The sequence below is a fragment of the Benincasa hispida genome, chromosome 8 (genome assembly GCF_027475165.1).
Source record: "Benincasa hispida cultivar pf3 chromosome 8, pf3_genome.v1.1, whole genome shotgun sequence".
NCBI lineage: Eukaryota > Viridiplantae > Streptophyta > Magnoliopsida > Cucurbitales > Cucurbitaceae > Benincasa > Benincasa hispida.
In genome coordinates, this window is record NC_143485.1 from 17114506 (window position 1) to 17125869 (window position 11364).

General features: G+C 34.6%; 1 long non-coding RNA gene across 1 annotated transcript; it reads left to right on the forward strand.

Moving 5' to 3' along the window:
* Nucleotides 1–4325: 4325 nt before the first annotated feature.
* Nucleotides 4326–5036, forward strand: LOC150034403 (uncharacterized). The gene is made up of 2 exons (XR_016531022.1): nt 4326–4601; nt 4677–5036. It is a non-coding gene; the product is annotated as an uncharacterized LOC150034403 (long non-coding RNA).
* The last annotated feature ends 6328 nt before the right edge of the window (nt 5037–11364 follow it).

Genomic DNA, 11364 nt, shown 5'->3' on the forward strand with positions numbered 1-11364 from the left:
AAATTTAGTTTTGGTAAAATTTTCATATTTACAATAGGCATTTTAATAGATATTAAAGAGAGCTATTTATCAATTATTCATAATTTTGAAAAATATTACAGTACAGAAAGTTTAAATTAATTTAATTAAACCTTATTCATTTACTTTTAAGATTGTCATATAGATCATACACTTTCATCAAGATCATTAATACAAGTCTATCTTAGTGATAGAACTCTATTAGTGACAAATTCCTATCACTAATTTAAGTCAATTTAGTCAGTCATAATACTAGTCTATCAACTAAACAATAACCAAATAAAGTCAAACAGATTAGAAAAAACATAATGCAAAAGAGAAAAAAAAAAGCAACAACATAAGAAGTTAACTTAATATAATAGTGATATCTCCCTAAATGAGCTATCTCAGTGTCTCTAATCTTACTCGTTTAGAATAGTTAATGTGTTCAAATGTTTATATTTGTAGGAACTCCAGAAATACATGCATTTTGGAGCATTACGGACCATTAATTTGGAGTTGATTTGGAGCAATTAGGAGCTTGTTAGAGCATTCAGACTTCAAAGGGACATAAAAAGACGAAAAAGTCCTCGAGGAGGCATGGTGCTGCAACACTATCCTTGAGGCGCCATAACACCCATCAAGCATAGAGATGCCCACGACAATATAATGCAAGCATGCGTGCATGAGCAAGGAAAGGTTGTTGCATCTCTATGGAAAGGGTCCATAGCACCGCGGTGCTCACGGTTTCTATGAATAGTTCTTCCATTTTAGGGAGAAGGGAAGTAGTCAGCCGATTTTAGGAGCACTAGGCTCATTTTTGTTATTCTCTTGAGATTTTTTTTTGTTCTTGAGTTATAATGAAGATTATGCGTAGCGTATTATGTGTTAATGATCGCTAAAGGCCCAAATATTGATTTTGAGGTTTGTTGGATATTTATTTATGGATCAATAAGATTTTGATGAATGTACTTGAGTTCATCTCATCTTCTTGTTTTCTATTTCCTTTCTTAAATCCATGCTCGATATATGTTCGATTAATGTGATAGATCAGACGTATCAAAACATAGATTGTTCATGTATTCAATGTATGCTGGGATTTGTAATGAAAGCATGTTTAACTTGAGTAGCGAATAGGTTTAATTATAATTATAGTTCGACCTCTAGCATTATTATACTAAGGTCACCAGTAATGAAAGATAATGAAACCTAAAGAATAGAAAAGTGTTAGGTTAGACAAGGTTAGTTTAATCTAATATCCTCATCCATTCAAGAATTTAATGCAATTAATTGAATGGTAGACTTTGCGTGATAACTATTTAGTTAACTTTGGAATTGAATCCATGTTGATTTTCTATTAAGCTAGTCTATCTAGTATTATTGGATAGACAATTAATAAATATATAACCATTAACCTGTTTCATATGTTAAATTTATGAATTAATCCATAAATAGTCCAACGATCTCTTAATCAGCAAAGGTAATCTTGTGCATCGTTCTCTCTCTCAATCTATCTTATTTTCCACACTTTACTTTTCTACATTTAGTTTTTCTTGTTAATCCAAAATCTCCCCCTTTTTTTTACTGCTTCCAAGGACTAGTTCAACTTAGAGAGATTCTATCTTAGGCTCCCTATGGTTTGACCTGTTATTGCTACTCATATTATCTATTAGTTAAAGTTCATGATTTGTAATTATAAATATTATTTGATTGATTAAAGGTCTTGATAAATTTTGATACATCAATTAAAAGAAGCAATTAAATAAAAAAGAAATCAACAAGGAAGAAACATAATGCAACATAGACTATCAACTCCATCTCAATAAATAAACTAATAATTCGGAAGAATTCAAAGTACAATCAAACTCAATATTAGTGATAGAAGCTAATAGAACTCATTCACATCCTAACCAATAGACAAGACTTAAATTAGTGATAGGAGTTAGATATTAATCACTAATAGGTTTCATTTCATAGCTCATGTCTATCAATGCCAAATTCTTATCATTAGCGATATAACTTATAGTTGTTTTCATTGACATATTTCAATTATGAATGGAGTCTATCAGTGATATAAGACTATCATTTATAGACTTTTATCATTATGGTTGTGAATGGAATTTAGTAGTGATAAAAGTCTATCATTGATCGACTTCTAGTTCTGATAAAAGTGTATTAGTCCACTACCATAATTTAGATTTTAGGCGTCAGTTGATATTTTGTAAATAACGATGGAAGATACAAATAATAACAATTTTGTAGAAAAACACCTATTTTTTCAAATTCTATAAATGTTGTTTCCCTTAGAATAGAGATGCAGGTGTTTTCCTAGAAGTAAGAAATATCACCGTATATCAAGTAATTGTTTTAAATGACAAAATTGTTAGAAATATTTTCAAATATAATAAAATGTCACTATCTATCAGTGATAGACACTAATAGACATCTATTAGTGATAGTGATAGATGTCTATTAGTGATAAATAGTACTATCACTATCACTAATAAATGTCTATTAGTGTCTATCACCGATAGACAATAAAATTATGCAACCAAAATCCTATATATTTGGGATATTATATTTGGAAATAATTTTAGGTTTTGCTATTTTCTTTTAAAAAAATTAATTTATCCCATTATACCATACTACCTTATATGCAACCAAAACCCTAATATTTACTTGTAGTACATTATAAACGAGGCACAAAATAATAAAGACTTAAGTAATAAAGTGGCATAATTTGTGTGAGACGATCTTGTGGGATCTTCCATGTTATAAATTTTAAGTACGAGTGATATAATTTTAGTCCATAAATTTTGAGGACTATGTCGACTTATCTAGTTTTATAAATTTCAAAGTTACAAAATTAATCAGATATTTTTCAGAATTGGCAGCTTTACTAAATACAAAATTGAAAATTTCCTTTGCAATTTTTTTTTTTTTGAAAATTTATGATTATTTGAGATATAAATTCAAATTTATATCTTGAATCAATTAATTTTTAAATATTTTAGATTGACAAGAGACCAATTACACATAAATAAAAATTAGTTTAAAGACATATTCCCAATAAATTAAAAATTTAGGGACATATAAAATACTTTTTAAAGTTTATGAAAAGAATACATATAGACCTCAAATTAAAGTTTAGAGACTAAACTAATTGTTTTTCAAATTGATTTTTTTTTCATTCAACATGTGAAGGTGAAGATCCAAATCTTTAAATTTTTGTCAAGAGTAAAAGTACACCCGATTTTTTGACATTGTAAAGCTGAGGTCCTCATAGAAATGACAAAGTTCAGATGGACAATTATAAGAAAATACATTTGGTATTTAGGGATGTTAGAGTTGACTTAGCATTCGTTGTTTATACACTAAAATGGAAAATCTTCCTAAAGATGTATAAACAGCGACGCTAAGTCAATTCTAATATCCTTACATACTATATGTATTTTTTATATTATCTACCTGGATTTTGCCATTCTACGAGTAAGGCCACATCTTACAATATCAAAAAGTTGAGTGTACTTGTACAATGTATAAATTAGTTTAGCCATAAAATATAGGGCTATTTTTAAATATAGAAAAATAAATAAAAATATTTACAAAATATGGCAAAATTTTAGAACTATTCATAATAGATGTTGATATAGTGATATTAATAGACACTAATAGAAGTCTATCAGTGTCTATCAATGTCTATCAATGTTTATCATTGATAATTCAAAAAAGTTGCTATATCTTGTAAATATTTTCAATAGTTTTACCATTTGAAATAATTTTCCTAAAATATATATCATTATATATTTTTTAGTGTTAAATTAGAAAAAAAAAGGGAAAATTTTTATATATAGAAAAATCCTAATAATATTTACCCTTTATAGCAAAATGTTCTAAAGTGTTTGTACTTTTGAAATTTTTTTCTATAAAATCTAAAAATTTTTAAAATTTTTTCTATATTTAAAAAGACCCAAAAAAAAAAGTTCCATATTTTGTGTGAAACTCTTTTTTGGCTCAACAATTGCCGGATAAGGATCAAACCAATCAACCATGTATAGTACAACAATAAATGGAGTATGAAAATTTGAATCCTCGAAAGAAACTATACATGTCCATTATACTAGTTGAGCTATACTTCTATTGACTTGAATGAGTGATAATTATTCATGTCTTTCTTCTTCATCACAATCAATATGCTTAGACAGACCCATTTATGATAATATTTGAGGAACCTCTTTTTTAATTGGGAAGAAGTAATCGTAGCCGTTTAAATGAGAGGGAATTAATTAAAGTATGTATAAATTAAGATATTAGGTTTGCAAGTTATCACAAACAGCGACGTTTTGTCCCTTTTTTGACTTGCAAAACTTCACAACTTTCCATCCATCAATTCTCCAATTTCAACAAAATAAAACCTTCAAATAGTTTCGTCATTTCTCTCTATGTAAATATATAGAACTTCTTCACTTCACATCCCCAATTACCAATAATCTTTCAAACACAAAGGAATTACAATTCCATGGATTATTTCAAAGCTCGCCTCATGATCTTCCTCTTGCTCTCGTTTGCCCTCATTACCTCGGCTCGGATCACGCCCCGTTCAGGTATGCAAAATGGAACCCTTTGTGTAGTTCGTGTCTTGAATAGTATAGAAAAATAAAATCCTAACATCATGTCAGATAAGCAAGACACAACGATTGTGATAAATGACTATACTGATCCGGGAGCTAATCCAAGACATGATCCAAATCAGCCGCCCCCACCTCTGCCACGATCCGAGGTTAGCGATACCGATGGCCACGTCAGCACAAATCCATAAAAAAATCTGCTTGCTGGAGGAGGAAGACCTGTTGATAGACAAGACAACATCAGCAAGGAAGCTTAAACAAAGAATTAATGATATGTGCATGAACCAATAATAGTACTATAAATATTATATTATTGATGTAAATAATTCCATTTCTGTGTTGAGAGTGGAATAATATATGTTACAAAATTGGTCTAATGAATGCTGAAAATAGTATGGTAATGAACAAAAACATCCTTGGAATTTTTGCTTACCCTCTAATTTGGCAACACATATATTGTTAATGAGAGAGAATTTAAATCAAAACTTTGTGATAAGACCTTTGGTACGCGTTTTTTATTAAAAAAAATCTTTTTCTGAAAATGAAAAGGCATATGATATACTTTTACTTTTTGTTTCTTTTCTTTTTTAATCCTTTTTGAAAATGAAAATGTGTGGACTTGGTTTCATTTCTCTTTTGCCACACATTTGTAGCCTTTTAGTTGTAGATATGCTTCATATCTCAAATATCTCTGTGATTTTTTATACTTATCTACTTCTTTTTCTAAAAGATGTATTAGATAAACCAATTTAAGTAATCTATGTATCTTATAAAGATTGGGAGGTCTCTTCAACCTTTTAATGTGAGATTCTCGATTAGATTTAATTATTTTTATTTATTATCAACATTGATTTACCGCATAAAAAAATCAAAATGGATCATATATTTGACTTAGTGAATTGAATTTTGTATAGTTTTAAAAGTTATGATGTTGAACTTAGGTGTATTTATTTATCTCATATATAAAATCATATTTCTCAAAAATCCATCTCTTCAGCTATATATTTTACTTTCACAAAATAATTAAAAATGAACAATAAATTTATTTTTGGGTGAAATTCTCATAATTTAAAACCTCTAGGTGGCATTCAATAGATAAATCATAAATGCCACATGAATTGACTATTTTTATTTATATTTTTCATCCATCCCCTCAATGGTTAATTGTTATATATACACTCAACAAAATGTGTAAAATAACCAACCATGAAGACCAAAGCGAGTATCAAAGGTTAAAATATCGATATGGGTGCACAATTTTAATTTTATGATATATTGATAAATATTTCTGTAAATAAAAAATATATAAAAATTATTTAAATTAATAAACAAGTTGTTTTAAATTCAGATATAAAATAAGTTTGTTTAATGTATATCTTCTTATTGTGATATATATAGACTAATCTTCCTATTATGAACTCATCGATTTACGAATATATTAATAAATTAAGTGTAATAATAGGATTGTTTCAAAAAGTATTTGTAAAAATAAGGTACATCCAATGATAATTGACATGTCTTTTTTTTTTTTGAGATCCGGATCTTCATATCTCCACATTTGTTGTGCATACTAAAAAGAACATACTAAATAGTATAGGTCTCGATTGATAATGACTTCATTTCTAGGGTTTTTTATTTTTCTTCTTGAACAAGATGAAAATGAATTAGATGAACTTGAACACATCTTCCAATAGAAAAATCAACAAAAACAACCAGTTAATATCATGCAACTCATTTCATTCCTTTCAAGTCTAAATCATAGTACAAATGCTATATATTTAACTTAGTGAATTGAATATCGTATGGTCTAAAGGTCTATAGGTGGCATTCAATAGATAAATCATAAATGCCACATAAATTGATTTGAAGTACAATTTTTTTTCAATTTATTTTTCATATTTCAACAATGAAAGAAAATTACAGTATTATTATGGTAGCAGAGAATTCCGTACTATTCTTCATTCATTTATGAAAAAAACTTGTGCACGTGAAGCTATGCACTTCTCTATGTAGGGTTGACTTCGTCAGGCGATTTCGAGGACGGGCTGGTTCGTCCGCCATCCGTGTTGTGTGAAGAGATCTGTAAAGGGGGTTTGTTTCAATGGTGAGGAAACGCTCTCCGTTGCGTTTAAAAGACAAGAATGCTGCTTGACCGACTCGCCAATCGTACCGAGTGTTCAAATCAGAGACAGCTAACTTAAAGGTGAAATCGGGGGTGTCTGGTGAAATTGATATTGATGGTGACTTGAAGGTGAATTCTAACCTGAGCTTGTGTGAAGAAGAAGGCTTCGATCCTAGGGGGTGTTCGGGGAAGCAAGAGGCTTTAATTCCTGATGGTGGGGATGAGAGTGGTGCAGAATCCTAGAGTCTGGTTTAAGGTCGCGACAATAGAGTCTAGTCGACAACGGTTGTCGAAGGGTTAAAGATGGACAAAGTTAACCTAGATCTGATGAACCGAGCTACTGGTCTGATCTAGGGTTGGGTTCAACACCTAGGTGGAGATGGGCTTCAGGGTCGTGGTGGGCTTTTGAAGGCCTAGGGGTTGAGCGAGTTAGATGGGGGGAAGTTGGGTAGTGGTAGTCGGGTGGAACGTGTGGTCGATTCAGAGCAGAGTTTGGATCGGGTGAATGAGGGTGCACTTTCTGGGCCCATGGTCTTGGGTTGGATGTGGTGGTGGTGAAGGAGGGGGGGGGGGGGGGTGGGTGGGTGCTGACGGGCTGGATGGGCTAAAGGGTGGTGGGCCTAGATTTGGGGTTGAGATTTTGCGTGAGGGGGCTGGGGTTATGGGCCATAAGGTTGGGTCTGGGAGTGGAGGCGTGAGTGGGCTGATTTCGGAGGGTGGACTCGAGAAGAGGGGATAGGCTGTTGGTGAGGGTTATGGGCTGAATGGAGTGGTGGTTTCAGCTAGGGTTTTTGACGGCCTAGTTGCCCACAAGAGGGAAGTGGAGCTGGTTCAAAAGGAGTTGGTTCATAGGCTGATTGGGAACATAAAGCTGCTGGATCTAGTACTGTAGGAGTTGGTTTGGGCGGGAAAAAAACAATGGAATGATCTTTTTGGGTCTAATTTGAAACATAATTTGGAATTCACTCCTCCGATGGTTGAGAATGACAGGGTTGTTATGGAACCGTGTGAGAAGGTATTGTCTGATGGTAATAATATGTGGGAAACTTTGTTGGTTGGGAAGTTTGTGGATGCAAGGCTTCCCTTCTTAGTGATCTCTCAGCTTATTCAGAAGATTTGGGGTTGTGTGGAAATGCCCTTTATTACACTGTTGAAGAATGGACTGATTATTTTTAAATTCCTCAAAATGAAGTCGTGCGATTGGGTGTTAGCAAATGGGTTGTGGCATTTGGGTGCCAAACCAATCTTACTTCGACAGTGGTCTCTAGGTATTGTTCTAGAAACATTTGTTTTTTATTTTGTGCCAATTTGGATTAAATTAGCAAGGGTTACTTTGGAGATGTGGACGGATAAGGGTTTGACAGTAATTTCTAGTGTAGTACGGAAACCTGTAACTTTTGATGCTACTACTAGGGATAGGCGCCGTCTATCTATGCTAGAGTTTGTATGGAAGTTGATGGCCTCTCATTGTTACCTCTAACAGTTATTGTTATAATGCAAGGCCAGAAATTCATAGTCCCTGTAACGTATGAGTGGAAACCTCGTAAGTGTGGTTGTTGTGGTTCTTTTGGGCATACCGCTGAGTTGTGTGTAAAGCAGTGCGTGGTGAATGATAATGATTTGAGTATTGTGGTGGCTAGTGAGGGATGTGCTGGGGAGGTAGGTGTTAGGGAGGATGTCTCTATGTTAGGGGGAGATGAAGGTGCCATTCACGAGGGTGGTACATATGTTTGTGATGTGCAATAACCTGGGTTGGGTAGAGGTGAAGGTGGTGGTAATGAGTTCACTCTGGTAAATCGTCAACGTTGGGAGTGGATGATTGGTTCCCCAGGTGCTAGTAGAAATGTTTGGGGGTCCCCAGGAATTATAGGTTTTGTTAAGCATGTCGTTGAACATAATCAGTTTGATATTCTGATGGAAGAAGGTGTTGATTCTCTTATGCTGGCTATAGTGCTGTCTGACCCTGATCCGTTGCATGTTATGGGTATGTATGGTGGGAGTACAGGTAAAAGGCCTGTGGGGGGTGACAGTAGAGACTTTTTGTCAGTATCATGATCTGGTGCTCCTAGAATGTAAGGGGTTTGAGTGATCCTGTTAAATATCAGGTGGTGGCAGATTTTATTTGTTCTTCATTTGTAAGCTTTTGTTGCCTGCTTGAGACTATGGTGCATGTGGAGAATTTTGACTCTGTGTTTGACAGATTTGGAGACTCTTGGAGCTGTGTGTGTAGCTATAGCCTTAGAGGTGTGGGCGTATTTTGGTGATGTGGAAGAAGAATCTATATGACTTATCTCTTGAGATTATTAATGATCAGTGCATCGTAGGGTGTCTCAGAGCGATGAGTTCTACTGATGCTGTAAATGTGGCTGCTATTTATGCCTTTAATACTATGTTTGAGAGGTGTGCTTTTTGGAGGTCGTTGGTTGATATTTGCTCTAATTGGAAAATTAGAGGGGTACTTATGGGTGACTATAATGATATTCGTATCCTACGAAGGCTTTTGGGGGTAATCCCTGTAGGGGAGAGATGAAGGAATTTGATAGGCTATTCTTGAGGCTGATCTAGTTTAGATGTTCAAGGGAACTGGTTTATGTAGATGAGTAAGGTTAAGGGAGCTGGTATTTTGCATCGCTTAGATGGCTTCTTAGTGAATGAGTTGTGGTCTGATCATGGTCCTCATACTGGGGTTAGAGTGAAGCCGTGAGGGATTTCTGATCACAACCCCATTTTTGTTTCCATTGATGGTTGTGTTGCTTGTCCGGTACCCACGTTTCAGTATTTTAAACTTTGGGCCGATTCTGTTGATTTCATGGCTGTCGTTTCCTCTGTTTGGAAGACTGATCTTGGAGTGATCCCTTTGGTTAGTTTGACGAGGAATTTGAAGGCCTTAAAACCGGTGTTTTGTTATACTTTTAGTAAGCATATTGAGGGTTTGAGATGTTTGACGTAGAAGGCCAGAGGTAGAATGGAGTCTGCTCAGACTGTTGTGGAGTGTGACCAATCTTCTGAGTTTTTGATTGGTGAGGTTGCCTCGACGACTGAGGAGTTTTAGAGGTTAGCGAGATTGGAGGAGGCTTTGCTTTGTCAGAAGTCTCATGTTCGGTGGTTGGAGCTGGGGGATCAGAACATGTCGTTCTTTCATTGGTCAGTTCGAGTGCGGTTGGTTAGAAATGGTTTATTCTCAGTGAATGATTCTAATGGGATTTGTCAGTCGTCTCATAGTAGCGTGGCGGATGTGGCTGTTAAATTCTATAGTGAGAGTTTGGGGACGCAGAAGTTGGGGTATAAGGACCTTACGGCCCAGATTGATGAGATCGTGTAGTTTTAGTGGCTTGGTGAGTGCCTATGAGACATGTGCAGTCTTGTTATTAGGGAGGAGGTACGTAATGCGATGTTTTCTATGAAATCGAGGAAAGCTCCTGCCCCAGGTGGTTATCTTGGGGAGTTCTATAAATCTGCTTGGCGTGTGGTTGGGGAGGATTTTTGCTTGGTTGTGCATCATTTGTTTGATATGTGTTATCTTCCCTATGGGGTAAATGCCACGACTCTTACCTTGATCCCTAAACGTGTTAGTGTTTATCGTATAGTGGATTTTCGCCCTATTGCTTACTGTAATATGGTGTATAAATGTATTTCTAAGGTGATTGTTGATAGACTCCATGGGTGTTTGCCTCGATTTATTAGTAGGAACCATTCAACGTTTGTACAGGGGTGGTATATCACTGATAATATTTTATTGTGCCAAGTGATTGTTGGGGAGTATAAGCTTAATAGGGGTAAACCTTGTTGTGTGCTGAAGGTGGACCTTCATAAGGCCTGTGACTCTATTAATTGGGACTTTTTGTTTGGTGTTCTTTTGATCATTGGTACTCCTTTGAAGTTTGTGAGTTGGATTCGTGCTTGTGTTACATCCTCTTTTTTCTATGTGATGATTAATGGATCTCTTGAGGGGTACTTTCTTGGCAGGAAAGTGTTAAGGTAGGGGGATCCTTTGTCCCCGTTCCAATTTTTTATGGTTATGGAGGTCTCGTATGTTGGGTTTTATGCCCTAAAAACTTATAGCTTGTAAAATGATAAACATTTTCTATTATCAATATACTTGTTATTGATCTCATAAATTGTATAAAAGTTTAAATCCAATAAACTAAGACCCATGACTATTGTATGAGTACTTGAACTTTATGTGGAGACATAAGAGTGGATCGGGTTCGAGTAAATAGTCAAAATGATCTATGGTACACGAATGAGGTTGGGTACCTTATTCTGGTAACACCATTGGATGCGGCCTACTCTGTAGTTGTTACAAAGAGTTGTAAAGTGCTACATACAATGTGAACCTAATTCGTACATGTTATGACATGAGAAGTGGGGCCGTCTTATGCAATAAGTTTGCATAAGATCAGGACCAAGAAATATGTTACTCTTACTTTATAACGTTGTTTAGTGTTTAAGACTGACTATTTCACCAAGATGACTTAGGTAACTCAGTCTTAATCCTGAGTTAACTATGAACTCCTGTTTATTTGGGATTGCCCTTAGATTTGCATAGTTGTTGAGGGTTGGCTTAACAGTGTCGGCTTAATAAGACTCCTATTTCAGGGGTAAGACCGGATAGAT